The sequence below is a fragment of the Hyla sarda genome, chromosome 6, assembly GCF_029499605.1.
Source record: "Hyla sarda isolate aHylSar1 chromosome 6, aHylSar1.hap1, whole genome shotgun sequence".
Classification (NCBI taxonomy): Eukaryota; Metazoa; Chordata; class Amphibia; order Anura; family Hylidae; genus Hyla; species Hyla sarda.
Window position 1 is genome coordinate 23,682,201 of NC_079194.1, and position 14,721 is coordinate 23,696,921.

The following is a 14,721-nucleotide window of genomic DNA, read 5'->3' on the forward strand; positions in this document are numbered from 1 at the left end:
AACACACAAACGAAATGCACTGACGCGTTTCGACTTGTTAACAAGTCTTAGTTATGGTGCTGTTATGTGACAAGATCAAGCAATATATACCTATTGGTTCTCATGACATCAACACCTGTACACGCCTACCTTGGGACATTCCCAAGTGGCACGGAATCCACAGAAGATAAAACATAAATACATAAGTGAAATTCAACTAAAAACAATGTTAAGGTATAAATCCATGGTAGAATGCCCAGCATACATGTAGTATATTAACTGACAAGGGAAAGAACTAAACCGAAACATAAGACAATGCCTCATTATTGTGTCTTGACATAAAACATACCTGTTTCAGTAGATATATGACAGATCATGCATATACAGTGACCCCCCCGACCTACGATGGCCCCGACATACAATCATTTCAACATACGATGCTTTTGTATGTCGGGGCCAGCGCAGACTGCTTCAGCTGCCACCCGATAGCCATTTACGGTGCCCGTGTGGTCCGCTGACGATCACTTACCTGTCCTCGGGGCTCCGGCGCGTCCTCTTCGGGATCCCCTGCATCGTCGGTGCTCTCCATTGTCGTCATCACGTCGCTGCGTACGCCATCCCATCATCCAATAGGAGCGGCGTGCGTAGCGACGTGATGGCGGCAACGGAGAGCGAGGATGCCGGGGAAGCAGAGGCCTTGCCGGAGCATCGGGGACACCCAGGAACGCGGCGACAGCGATGGACGGCGACATCCAGGGCAGCGGTGACGAGCGGTGACGGTCCGGAGCGGCAGCGACAGGTGAGTATAACCTCCAATACCAGTGGTCTTCAACCTGCAGACCTCCAGTTGTTGCAAAACTACAACTCCCAGCATGCCCGGACAGCCGTTGGCTGTCCGGGCATGCTGGGAGTTGTAGTTTTGCAACATCTGGAGGTCTGCAGGTTGTAGACCACAGTTAGAAGAAGTTGTACTCACCTGTCCCCGCCACTCCGGACCATCACCGCTGCCCTGGATGTCGCCGTCCATCGCTGTCGCCGCGTCCCCGAGGTGTCCCCGATGCTCCAGCAAGGCCTCTGCTTCCCCAGCATCCTCGCTCTCCGTTGCCGCCATCACGCCGCTACGCACGCCGCTCCTATTGGATGACGGGACGGCGTGCGCAGCGACGTGATGACGACAATGGAGAGTGCCGACGATGCAGGGGATCCCGAAGAGGACGCGCCGGAGCCCCGAGGACAAGTAAGTGATCGTCAGCGGACCACACGGGGCACCGTAAACGGCTATCCGGTGGCAGATGAAGCAGTCTGCGCTGCAGGATAGCCGTTTATGCGATGGCCCCGACATACAAAAGCATCGTATGTTGATGCTGCCTCTGAGAGGCCATCGTATGTTGAAATTAGTGTTGCTCGCGAATATTTGCAATGCAAATTTTATTTGCGAATATCGCATATTCGCGAATTTGCGAATATTCGCAAATAAAGCACTATATATTCGTAATTACGAATATTCGTTTTTTTTTTTTTTTTTTTCACAGTACACATCACAGTGATCACCCCTCTCTGCTTCCAGCTTGTTTGGTGTAAAGAAGGCTCTAATACTACTGTGTGAGACTGGCGTGCGCATTTTCGCACATGCGAAAATTTGCATATGCTAATATTCGCATACGCGAAAATAAAATGTGAATATTACCAATATGCGAATATAGCGAACACTATGTTCTGATGGTATCAATTCAATATGTAGCGGCATCTCGCTTCTGTGGTGAATGGTTCATGGTGTCGATCACCAGATTTCCTACAATTCCCAGTATCCCCTCTTGGTTTCGGGGGATTCACGGATTTCTGTTCTTAAACTGTTTGGTTCATCTGATGACATTTGCGCCGATGGTTTCCCATATCTTTCTGAGCCCCTCCGGTTCTGGTTCTGGTGCAGTCCGTCTGACTGTTGGGACATGTAGTCTGCCAGCACTCTCCGCTAGTCCATCTCAGAAGATGCCGGCAAGATCTAGTGTCTATTCACCAGTGCAAAGAAGTATACATTATTTTAGAATTTTCTATAAATTTTAACGGGGAAACACTTTTAAAGGGGTACTCCCGTGGAAAACTTTTTTTTTTTTTTTTTTAAATCAACTGGTGCCAGAAAGTTAAACAGATTTGTAAATTACTTCTAATAAAAAATCTTAATCCTTCCAGTACTTATTAGCTGCTGAATACTACAGAGGAAATTATTTTCTTTTTGGAACACAGAGCTCTCTGCTGACATCATGAGCACAGTGCTCTCTGCTGACATCTCTGTCCATTTTATGAACTGTCCAGAGTAGGAGAAAATCCCCATAGCAAATATATGCTGCTCTGGACAGTTCCTAAAATGGACAGAGATGTCAGCAGAGAGCACTGTGGTGATGATCTCAGCAGAGAGCTCTGTGTTCCAAAAAGAAAAGAATTTGCAACAGCTGGAGGCACCCTAGTTGGGAAAGGCTACTCCTAGGACCCAAAGCATTCAGCTGTAATCTGTGCAAAAACCTAGTCTGACCACAGGGTGTCAGCAGAAAGCACTTTGGTCAGACTGGAAGGAAATCCAAAAAGAAAAGAACTTCCTGTGGATCATACAGCAGCTCATGAGTACTGGAAGGATTAATATTTATTAATAGAAATGATTTACAAATCTGTTTAACTTTCTGGCACCAGTTGATTTAAAAAAAAAAAATGTTTTCCAGCGGAGTACCCCTTTAAGGCCCATTCCGACAAATTTTTCCACCATTCGAATGGCACCAATGATAAGTACCGTCCCGTATCTGTTGTATTTCCCCACACTTTAGAATAAAATACCTTTAAAGGTGAATTATTTATTTTACTGAGCCTCTATTTCAGTGTTTTCCAACCAGTGTGCCTCCAGCTGTGGCAAAACAACAACTCCCAGCATGCCCGGACAGCCAAAGGCTGTCTGGGCATGCTGGGAGTTGTAGTTTTGCAACAGCTGGAGGCACCCTGGTTGGGAAAGGCTACTCCTAGGACCTAAAACATTCTGTACGGAAGGACCCAAAGCTGTAATCTGTGCGGAAACCTAGTCTGACCACAGGGTGTCAGCAGAGAGCACTGTGGTCAGAAATGAAGGAAATCCAAAAAACAAAAGAACTTCCTGTGGATCATACAGCAGCTCATAAGTACTGGAAGGATTTTTTTTTATAGAAATTATTTACAAATCTGTTTAACTTTCTGGCACCAGTTGATTTTAAAAATAAAAAAAAATGTTTTCCAGCGGAGTACCCCATTAAGGCCCATTCCCCCAATTTTTCCACCATTCGCATAGCGCCAATGATAAGTACCGTCCCATATCTTGTTGTAGTTCCCCGCACTTTACGCCGTTCTATGCGGGTGGTGACAGTCGCATCGCACTGTATTTCTGTTATTTTAACTCTAATTCTTTTTTACATTATTATTCGCTTCTTTTTCTTTTCCCAGATTCGCCTTTACTTTTCCCCAGCAAACATCTCCCCCTTGAGGGACTGACCGGTATTGCGCCTTTCGAAAATAAATAAAAAAGAATATGATACATAGTTTTTTATTATTTACATATTGTATCATTCGGGAGCTGACAATAGGACAAGGAGACGGGGAAGGGCGATGACCCCATAGATGACCCATTGTTCTTCACCATCACCTATTAGGGCGCGCCGGCTGCTCGCGCGTCAATGGCACTATCGTTTAACCCCTTCTTGGATTTTTGATTTATCGTCACCGTTTCGAAAGACGGCGTAACCCTTCGTCGGACCCCACCGAGACCACCACCCCCATGTAATTTAGCTTGGACCTCAAAATCGATACAGAATCAATGGCCTCTGAGCGTCGTCCCAGCCCCTGCTCCCGTTTCTGCTCACGTCCCCGCTCCTGTCACCGAGGCTGAGAATTGCATGGACTGGATGCAACCTTTTTTAATGAGTTCAATGCAGAAGCAAAACCTCTAGGGGCAGAAGAGCCTTCGCCAAGGTCTGAAGTTCTGACAATTGCTGCACGGAGACAAAAGGAGGAGAGAGATGAAGGGAAGAGCTTTCAAGATCTGAGTCATTAGGATGAAACCTGACAGGCCTTAGAAGCGCAGACGCTGCCAGACTCCTATACATTCACACTCATTGATATTCCTTTTGAACATGCAAAAGCTTTAAAATACCAGGGGTGGATGATTTGGGTTTCTTATCTTTTTCTTTCCTATCTCCCTGAAAAATAAGTGAACCAGAAGTCAAAATAGACATATATATATATATATATATATATATATATATATATATACACACAATACAATGTAGGTGTGCAGGACGGACTGTGTATATATATATATATATATATATATATATATATATATATATATATATATACACACAATACAATGTAGGTGTGCAGGACGGACTGTGTGTATATATATATATATATATATATATATATATACACACAATACAATGTAGGTGTGCAGGACGGACTGTGTATATATATATATATATATATATATATATATACACACAATACAATGTAGGTGTGCAGGACGGACTGTGTGTGTATATATATATATATATATATATATATACACACAATACAATGTAGGTGTGCAGGACGGACTGTGTATATATATATATATATATATATATATATACACACACAATACAATGTAGGTGTGCAGGACAGACTATATATATATATATATATATATATATATATATATATATATACACAATACAATGTAGGTGTGCAGGACGGACTGTATATATATATGTGCACAATGCGGTGAGTGAACCAGAACAGATGCTTTGGGATGAGGTCACATTTTGCAGCCAGATGATGTAGGGATAATAATTGAGCCATTATGGAATCCTCTTTGTGATCACAGTAATAGGTTGCAGGGGAAGCATAATTATTCTGTTCTTGTTGAATAAGCCTTGTATATTATGGTCTCCAAACGGTGATCCTCCAGCTGTTGCAGAACTGCAACTCCCATCGTGCCTTAACCCTATGCATTTTTAGCTATGGCAAAACTACAACTCTTATCATACTATTGACATAGCTCCCTGTAGGTCAGTGTTCCCCAACCTGTGCATCTCCAGCTGTTGCAAAACTAAAACTCCTATCGCATTTCATTCTGCACCTCCTCAGCTGCTGCAAAACTCCTATCGTGCTGCAATCTTCTCCTCTCTAGGTGTTGCAGAACTATGACTCCCATCATGCTCTGGCTAGCTCTTTCTGAGTCAGTATTTTCAAACTGTGCCTGTCCAAGAACTGCAAAACTACAACTCCCATCATGCCCTGTCTATCTATCTCTATCAGTGATCCCATCTCCAGCTGCTGTAAAACCACAAATCCTATCATGCTGCAATCTGTTCCTCTCAAACTATTGCAAAACTACAACTCCCATCATGCCTTAGCTCCTCCTGAGTCAGTATTTCCAACCTGTGCTATCGCCCTCTATGTCAGTGATCACATATCCAGATGTGGTGTCCCGGTACCGTATTGCATACCGTACCTTGTGTGGTGGTCCCCAAAGTCATAGTTACTACGTTCAGGTAGGGTCCCCCAGGTGGGACAGCCCCTAGTCGCCTCTTTTCTTTTCTAATTTTGTAATGTTTAAATGTATATATTTAATATAATGTATTAGTATGCTTACCTTGGTAGCGTCGCAGGACCTTCGGTCATGTGACTATGTTGATTCCTCTATAGTATGTTGGAGGACCTTTGGAGGTCCTTGGGTCACATGATTACCCATAACTCTTTGTACAGATAATTGACAGAAGTTTTGGACCAATCAGCTTAAGGCCAGCCCCTGCCCATATAAGGGAGCTGCAGCCAATGATCGCTCTCTTGGGTTCCGGACTATCAGAGAGTACAGATCCGTGCAACTTGCAAAGACAATCCTAGGCCAGAAACCTGCCGGCCTCAGCGTGAACTCAAAACATGAGTCTTAAACTAAATCCCCGCTAAAGCTAGCGTGACTGCTGGACCTCATCTAAATCCCCTAAATCCAGCGGAACAGCGCATATCAGTCTACGGACTCTAAAACGCTTAAAGCGTACCTGTCATAGTGCAAAAAAAAGAAAAAAAGTGATATGTTACTCAGGACCCAATCCTGATCACGTGCATATCATGTTTATGTGTCTCGGACCTATATATCCAGACATATAAGTATTTATCTGCTGGTGAGTTACTTTATCATTGTGCGGGCTGGAGGGGGCGTGTCAGTCTGTCTCCCTCACAGGAGCAAGCCTGGGCAGTCAGCCAATCAGTACTCTCTACTCTGTAACCCTTTCCTCTCTGGTTTTATGCTGTGTCATGTGTCAGAGGAAGATACTTGGAGCTTGCCTGCAGTAATCAGAAGACATTATGGCGAATTCATAACAGGATAAAATGTATAAATATAAGAATAGATCTTTATAAAATTAGTGCAAGGATTTTTTAGATAAAGGTACAGCATTTATATGAATACATGTTCTATCTGTTTTATCTTCTCCTAGTAAAGCTGGATACTAATCAGCATAGCTGTCACTATGTGTGTCATTCATCTTTCACAGACTCCTGAATGTCTTATCAACTTCTTTGTCATTCAGGAGTCCGAGAAAGCTTTGACTATTTCAGCATGCTGGGAGTTGTAGTTTAGTAACAACTGAAGCTGATATGTTTGTAAATAACTGTGTTAGAGCAATGTTGCCTCCAGCTGTTGTAAAACTACAGCTCCCAGCATGTCCACACATCCTTTATCTGTAGTTTTGCATACACAATAAAAATCTCCTATACTGGATACCAGTATGCTTTACGGCCGGTATCCAGTATGCTGTAAAATCTTGACTAGTCTGTCTGGCTAAAAGACAGGCGACCCCTAGTGGTGGCTATTTTGAGCTTGAATTTCAGGTGAAAATGTAAAATTTTTTTAACAGGTGTATATTGTGAAATGTCATATTATAATGAGTGCTGCAATATATGAAAAGTTTTTAACAATGACAGTGCCTCTTTAAAGGTCCCAATCACTATCAATATCTAAGAGACTTTGCTTGTACAGAGACTGTTCCGGTTATGAAGCTTGCATAAAATCTTCAGTAAAAGTTCCAACTGTTTTCAGCAAACTCTCCGATTGTGGATATTCAATTATTTCATACCTCCATATCGCTTTTGGGAAGGGTGGAGGTAGGACAAGCATTAAAGAGGAACTCACCCTGGCGTCACGAGTAGAAAGGGTTAAACAGACCCCATTAAAATACCACACAGCTACACCCCATATACCCTACACCCCCAGACTACCACACAGATGTTGCGTCTCCATTCATGACCCCAGCTGCACCTCTCCTGCTGTTAAAAAACTACAACTCTCATCATTCCTCAGTCCACACCTCTCCAGCTGTGGCAAAACTACAACTCCCAGCATGCCTCAACCCGTACCTCTCCAGCTGTTGCAAAACTATAACTCCCTTCTGCGCCTCTCTTGCTGCTGCAAAACTACATGTGGTGTCTTGGGTTTTGCAACGGTGTAGCAGGGTCTGGTGGTATTAACCCTGTGGGGTAAGGTGTTATTAATCCCTGATTATTCGTGACGCCAGGATGTGGTTGTTTCGGTATAAGGCCCTGCCGACAACCAACCCAGAAACGGCAGGCAATACAGGGCAATCCCACAGCAGGGATTGTGCAAATAACTGGAACTTTTACTTGGAATTGGAATTTCTTATTAAACAGTCTTTACAAATATGCAGATTCTCTAGAGGCGACCGGGATGCAGGAGACCTCACAGGCTTGCTGGGACTTGTAGTATTGAGATTTATGCAGGACACTGTGCTACTTAATTATTCTTAAACATAATATAGGAAACAATATGGCTCCACTCTGGAGGACCCGTCCTGTCCCGGATTACACAGTCAACCAATCCATATAAATGAGCAATGTGTAATACTTTATCTCTCCTGTGGTGGCGCTGAATGGATAATGAACTCTTGGTTGCCGAACAGATCACAGCTGTATGCTTGGGGTCCTAGGAGTAGCCTTTCCCAAACAGGGTGCCTCCAGCTGTTGCAAAACTACAACTCCCAGCATGCCCGGACAGCCTTCGGCTGTCCGGGCATGCTGGGAGTTGTAGTTTTTGCAACAGCTGGAGGCACCCTATTTGGAAAACACTTAAATAGAGGCTCACTAAAAGAAATAATTCACTTTTAAAGACATTTAATTCTGCCAAAAATCCATATCCTGACCCCCTTAGGGTGATCCCCCCTATACCCTACAGTCCACCCCTGTATCCATCTGTATGTTGCTTCACCCTGCAGTCTTATAAATGAATTATTATGTTACTGTTTATTGTGCTTACATCTGAATAAACCGCGCGGCACATCATGTCGGGCTGTGATAAATAAGTCATATTGTGAATATTTATTATTAATTATGTGATGAATAAATGATCGTCGGAGCTGAATAAATGATTATTCTACTAATATTGATAACAGGATATGGCAACTATCTAAGAAATATCGTAGTAAATGTTAATATTGAATACTAATTCCAACTAATGGTACAGTATATAGTGAACTTGTTATGAGTGCATGTAAGATAAATATATATAGTGAACTTGTTATGAGTGCATGTAAGATAAATATAAAAATACATAGTGAACTTATAGCTTTATATGTATATATATATATATATATATATGTATAAGTTAAGTATAATACATACAGTGCAGTCATATGTGCAAATATATATGAGTATAAACAGCGCAGTTGTGTCAATGTAACATACAGTGTAGTTGTATGTATGATACAGTATATACAGTGTAGATGTATGTATGATACAGTATATACAGTGTAGATGTATGTATGATACAGTATATACAGTGTAGATGTATGTATGATACAGTATATACAGTGTAGATGTATGTATGATACAGTATATACAGTGCAGTTGTAGGTATGTATGATACAGTATATACAGTGTAGATGTATGTATGATACAGTATATACAGTGCAGTTGTAGGTATGTATGATACAGTATATACAGTGTAGTTGTATGTATGATACAGTATATACAGTGTAGATGTATGTATGATACAGTATACACAGTGTAGATGTATGTATGATACAGTAGATGTATGATACAGTATATACAGTGTAGATGTATGTATGATACAGTATACACAGTGTAGATGTATGTATGATACAGTATACACAGTGTAGATGTATGTATGATACAGTAGTTGTATGTATGATACAGTATATACAGTGTAGATGTATGTATGATACAATATATATAGTGTAGATGTATGTATGATACAGTAGTTGTATGTATGATACAGTATATACAGTGTAGATGTATGTATGATACAGTATACACAGTGTAGATGTATGTATGATACAGTATATACAGTGTAGATGTATGTATGATACAGTATATACAGTGTAGATGTATGTATGATACAGTATACACAGTGTAGATGTATGTATGATACAGTATACACAGTGTAGATGTATGTATGATACAGTATACACAGTGTAGATGTATGTATGATACAGTATACACAGTGTAGATGTATGTATGATACAGTAGATGTATGATACAGTATATACAGTGTAGATGTATGTATGATACAGTATACACAGTGTAGATGTATGTATGATACAGTATACACAGTGTAGATGTATGTATGATACAGTAGTTGTATGTATGATACAGTATATACAGTGTAGATGTATGTATGATACAATATATATAGTGTAGATGTATGTATGATACAGTAGTTGTATGTATGATACAGTATATACAGTGTAGATGTATGTATGATACAGTATACACAGTGTAGATGTATGTATGATACAGTATATACAGTGTAGATGTATGTATGATACAGTATATACAGTGTAGATGTATGTATGATACAGTATACACAGTGTAGATGTATGTATGATACAGTATACACAGTGTAGATGTATGTATGATACAGTATACACAGTGTAGATGTATGTATGATACAGTATACACAGTGTAGATGTATGTATGATACAGTAGTTGTATGTATGATACAGTATATACAGTGTAGATGTATGTATGATACAATATATATAGTGTAGATGTATGTATGATACAGTAGTTGTATGTATGATACAGTATATACAGTGTAGATGTATGTATGATACAGTATACACAGTGTAGATGTATGTATGATACAGTATATACAGTGTAGATGTATGTATGATACAGTATATACAGTGTAGATGTATGTATGATACAGTATACACAGTGTAGATGTATGTATGATACAGTATACACAGTGTAGATGTATGTATGATACAGTAGTTGTATGTATGATACAGTATATACAGTGTAGATGTATGTATGATACAATATATATAGTGTAGATGTATGTATGATACAGTAGTTGTATGTATGATACAGTATATACAGTGTAGATGTATGTATGATACAGTATACACAGTGTAGATGTATGTATGATACAGTATATACAGTGTAGATGTATGTATGATACAGTATATACAGTGTAGATGTATGTATGATACAGTATACACAGTGTAGATGTATGTATGATACAGTATACACAGTGTAGATGTATGTATGATACAGTATACACAGTGTAGATGTATGTATGATACAGTAGTTGTATGTATGATACAGTATATACAGTGTAGATGTATGTATGATACAGTATACACAGTGTAGATGTATGTATGATACAGTATATACAGTGTAGATGTATGTATGATACAGTATATACAGTGTAGATGTATGTATGATACAGTATATACAGTGCAGTTGTAGGTATGTATGATACAGTATATACAGTGCAGTTGTATGTATGATACAGTATATACAGTGTAGTTGTATGTATGATACAGTATATACAGTGTAGATGTATGTATGATACAGTATATACAGTGTAGATGTATGTATGATACAGTATATACAGTGCAGTTGTAGGTATGTATGATACAGTATATACAGTGTAGATGTATGTATGATACAGTATATACAGTGCAGTTGTAGGTATGTATGATACAGTATATACAGTGTAGTTGTATGTATGATACAGTATATACAGTGTAGATGTATGTATGATACAGTATACACAGTGTAGATGTATGTATGATACAGTAGATGTATGATACAGTATATACAGTGTAGATGTATGTATGATACAGTATACACAGTGTAGATGTATGTATGATACAGTATACACAGTGTAGATGTATGTATGATACAGTAGTTGTATGTATGATACAGTATATACAGTGTAGATGTATGCATGATACAATATATATAGTGTAGATGTATGTATGATACAGTAGTTGTATGTATGATACAGTATATACTGTGTAGATGTATGTATGATACAGTATATACAGTGCAGTTGTAGGTATGTATGATACAGTATATACAGTGCAGTTGTATGTATGATACAGTATATACAGTGTAGTTGTATGTATGATACAGTATATACAGTGTAGATGTATGTATGATACAGTATATACAGTGTAGTTGTATGCATGTGTGATACAGTATATACAATGTAGTTGTATGTATGTATGTATGTATGATACCTTATTTACAGTGTAGTTGTATGTATGATACAGTTCATATAGTATGTACAGTTGTACGTTTGGTAGTGTTTGGTTTGTTGTGCAGTTGTATGTGTGTGTATGTATTATATAGTGCAGTTATATATGTGGTGGGTCTGGTTTGTTGTGTAGTTGTATGTGTGTATGTATTATATAGTGCAGTTATATATGTGGTGGTGTCTGGTGTGTTGTGCAGTTGTATGTGTGTATGTATTATATAGTGCAGTTATATATGTGGTGGTGTCTGGTTTGCTGTGCAGTTGCATCTGTGTATGTATTATATAGTGCAGTTATATATGTGGTGGTGTCTGGTGTGTTGTGCAGCTGTATGTGTATGTGTATTATGTAGTGCAGTTATATGTGGTGGTGTCTGGTTATATATGTGGTTGTGTTTGGTTTGTTGTGCAGTTGTATGTGTTTATGCATTATATAGTGCAATTATATATGTGGTGGTGTCTGGTGTGTTGTGCAGTTGTATGTGTGTATGTATTATATAGTGCAGTTAAATATGTGGTAGTGTCTGGTTTGTTGTGCAGTTGTATGTGTGTAGACAGTATATAGTGCAGTTATATATGTTGTGGTGTCTGGTTACATATGTGGTTGTGTTTGGCTTATCGTGCAGTTGTATGTGTGTATGTATTATATAGTGCAGTTATATATGTGGTGGTGTCTGGTTTGTTGTGCAGCTGTATGTGTATTATGTACTGCAGTTATATATGTGGTGGTGTCTTGTTTTATGTGCAGTTGTATGTGTGTAGGCAGTATATAGTGCAGTTATATATGTTGTGGTGTCTGGTTACATATGTGGTTGTGTTTGGCTTATCGTGCAGTTGTATGTGTGTATGTATTATATAGTGCAGTTATATATGTGGTGGTGTCTGGTTTGTTGTGCAGTTGTATGTGTGTATGTATTATATAGTAAAATTATATATGTGGTGGTGTCTGGTGTGTTGTGCAGTTGTATGTGTGTATGCATTATATAGTGCAGTTATATATGTGGTGGTGTCTGGTTTGTTGTGCAGTTGTATATGTGTATGTATTATATAATGCAGTTATATATGTGGTGGTGTCTGGTTTGTTGTGCAGTTATATGTGTGTATGTATTATATAGTGCGGTTATATATGTGGTGGTGTCTGGTGTGTTGTGCAGTTGTATGTTTGTATGTATTATATAGTGCAGTTATATATGTGGCGGTGTCTGGTTTGTTGTGCAGTTGTATGTGTGTGTGTATGTATTATATAGTGCAATTATATATGTGGTGGTGTTTGGTTTGTTGTGCAGTTGTATGTGTGTATGTATTATATAGTGCAGTTATATATGTGGTGGTGTATGGTTTGTTGTGCAGTAATGTGTGTATGTATTGTATAGTGCAGTTATATATGTGGTGGTGTCTGGTTTGTTGTGCAGTAATATGTGTATGTATTGTATAGTGCAGTTATATATGTGGTGGTGTCTGGTTTGTTGTGCAGTAATGTGTGTTATGTGTTATATAGTGCAGTTATATATGTGATGGGTCTGGTTTGTTGTGCAGTTGTATGTGTGTATGTATGTGTTATATAGTGCAGTTATATATGTGGTGGTGTCTGGTTTGTTGTGCAGTTGTATGTGTGTATGTGTTATATAGTGCAGTTATATATGTGGTGGTGTCTGGTTTGTTGTGCAGTTGTATGTGTGTATGTGTTATATAGTGCAGTTATATGTGTGGTGGTGTCTGGTTTGTTGTGCAGTTGTATGTGTGTATGTATTATATAGTGCAGTTATATATGTGGTGGTGTCTGGTTTGTTGTGCAGTTGTATGTGTGTGTGTATTATATAGTGCAGTTATATATGTGGTGGTGTCTGGTGTGTTGTGCAGTAATGTGTTTATGTATTGTATAGTGCAGTTATATATGTGGTGGTGTCTGGTTTGTTGTGCAGTTGTATGTGTGTGTGTATTATATAGTGAAGTTATATATGTGGTGGTGTCTGGTGTGTTGTGCAGTTGTATGTGAGTATGTATTATATAGTGCAGTTATATATGTGGTGGTGTCTGGTGTGTTGTGCAGTTGTATGTGTGTATGTATTATATAGTGCAGTTATATATGTGGTGGTGTCTGGTGTGTTGTGCAGTTGTATGTGTTTATGTATTGTATAGTGCAGTTATATATGTGGTGGTGTCTGGTTTGTTGTGCAGTTGTATGTGTGTGTATTATATAGTGCAGTTATATATGTGGTGGTGTCTGGTGTGTTGTGCAGTTGTATGTGTGTGTGTATTATATAGTGCCGTTATATATGTGGTGGTGTCTGGTGTGTTGTGCAGTTGTATGTGTGTATGTATTATATAGTGCAGTTATATATGTGGTGGTGTCTGGTTTGTTGTGCAGTAATGTGTTTATGTATTGTATAGTGCAGTTATATATGTGGTGGTGTCTGGTTTGTTGTGCAGTTGTATGTGTGTGTGTATTATATAGTGCAGTTATATATGTGGTGGTGTCTGGTGTGTTGTGCAGTTGTATGTGTTTATGTATTGTATAGTGCAGTTATATATGTGGTGGTGTCTGGTTTGTTGTGCAGTTGTATGTGTGTGTGTATTATATAGTGCAGTTATATATGTGGTGGGTCTGGTTTGTTGTCCAGTTGTATGTGTGTATGTATTATATAGTGCAGTTATATAGTTGGTGGTGTCTGTCATCTTCTTACACTATTGATATTGTGGTGATTTCGTTTAGTAAACATCCTGATATACAGTAATAATTTTCTGCTCCCATGAAGCATTGCCTCCATACAACACTCTTCACTGAGATGGGGGAACTACTGTACAATAACTTTCTTCCTTCCGGATAAGAGCTCATTTGCATATTTTCCCCATGGTGCTCTGCCTGAAAAATAACATCACTTTCTATAGGAAGGCGAAATAGTTCATTGTAGTAAACAGTGAGGAGACTGGAAGAAAGAGAGAAGAACTCAAAACAAGAAAAGTGATAGAAAATATATACAGTATATAAAATGGAGGATACTGTTACTTCTACAGCTATATGACTCGCAGTTCCATAATGTATCTTACAGATTCCGGCTATTCAGGTGGAGGGGGGTACATACTTATTCGCTCACTGCTTATCCAACTATGTCATAAAATCAGCACAAACAGTAATAACATTAGAACAATGGCAAAAATCTAATAAG